This window comes from Nipponia nippon, unplaced genomic scaffold (assembly GCF_047370975.1).
Source record: "Nipponia nippon isolate SJK-2023a ecotype South Korea unplaced genomic scaffold, ASM4737097v1 scaffold_5, whole genome shotgun sequence".
NCBI classification, from domain to species: Eukaryota; Metazoa; Chordata; class Aves; order Pelecaniformes; family Threskiornithidae; genus Nipponia; species Nipponia nippon.
The window spans coordinates 51,383,366-51,385,010 of record NW_028262369.1 but is presented as its reverse complement, the minus strand read 5'-3'; positions in this window follow the sequence as shown (position 1 = coordinate 51,385,010).

Sequence of the window (1,645 nt, the reverse complement as noted above, 5' to 3'; positions counted from 1 at the left end):
GCCAGCCAGATCGGGACGTAACCACAGTGCGTTTCTCAACAAGCTCCCCTCTTTCCTGACAGCTGATCCCACGTCTGCCGTCCCACCACGCCTGGCAAGTGAACTCCTTCCCTTGCAGCACGGAGGAGGAGAGCTTGCAGCACGGAGGATGGAGGTGCCGCGTAGCCGCCCGCTTCTTCCACGACGACCTTCTCCGATGGAAATCTTGTAGTTCTTCTCAGTGCCCTGGTAATGGAGATCAGGCACTCCCCATTTCTGACTTGGCCTTCAGACCTGCTTCATTCGCATCTCTCGCCCAAGAGTAGGGAGGGGTTCGTGTAGGAGACCATCTTCCAAGTATATACGCATGGGGCAGCTTTTCCCTTTCCCCCACCTAAATAAAGAAAAAAGAATAGAATAGTGTTTAGTCTTGAGCAACAATTTGTGCAGTTGAGGGAGACCTGGATGGTGGGTACTGGGTTGGTGAAGAACTGCAGGAGGTGCCCTCAAGAGGTTTGAAGAAAGGCAGGGAGTGATCTTCCATGGTTTGATGGACCGATTCCAGGAATAAATGGAAACAGGGTGGGCAAGAGGGACAAAAAATGATCAGAAACAGCAAGTGGAGCAGAACCGATAGAGAAAGCATTCTGGATAGTGAGGAGCCGTGGAGGAACGGGATGTATAGGCTGTAGTTATGGAGCGCGTATAGCGCCTGCGTGCCCTGGGTGCTGCGCGTGACCAGAATAGCTGTGCCTTGTCGCCCCACTGCTCCCCCGCGTTTCTTGCTGTAATATTTTTCTGAGAACTTCTCTGCGCTGTTCAGTGGTGACTCCTGCTGAGACAGGTTGGCGTTGCACCAGCTCTGCGCTCGCTGCCAGACTTAGAGTAGTGCCTGCTGAATTAAATTGACACTGGGAGCATTATTTTTTATTCGGAATGTGTAAACAGAGGGGGAAAATTAGATTAATGTATTATGTGTGGTAGCATGGGCATAGATATGGAAATTCTATTCGTGGTATAGGTAAATTTTAAAAGGAGGTATATTATTTAGGACTAAATATAGTCCTAATATGTAGTAAAATATTATACTATTATTGTACTATATAATAGAGGTACTATATATTAGGACTATATTTAGTCCCATATAGTATAACATAGTATATATAGTGTGTATATATATATACGCTATAATAATAATACTTGACTGTATAGTATAGTATAGTATAATAGGGCTATATGTCTCATTTCACAAAAGCCAAATACCTCTGAAGAGGGTTGTGTGTTGTTACAGGCATCTTTCCCGCTGCATGCACTCCGAGGTCAGTATTTGTAATATCTTTAAAATATGCCTCTTCCCTTTGATTTCACCCTAAAATGTTTGATCCCTGCCCCGGAGCCAGAGGAGACGGCCGGGCCCGTGGAGCGCCAGGACGGGCAGGACGGGGTTAATCCCCGCTCCCACCCCATTGGCCGGCCGGAGGCGGCGCTCCCTCCGCCGCTCCTATTGGAGGCGGGAGGCCGAGGGCGCTAGGAGCCGGCCTATGGGAGGGCGAGCCGCCTCCCGTCGGCGAGGGAAAGGCGGCCGGCTCATTGGTCGGCAGGCGGGCGGCGAGTGGAGCGGGGGAGGCGGGGCGGCCGCCCATTGGCTGCGGGGCGGGGGCAGGGG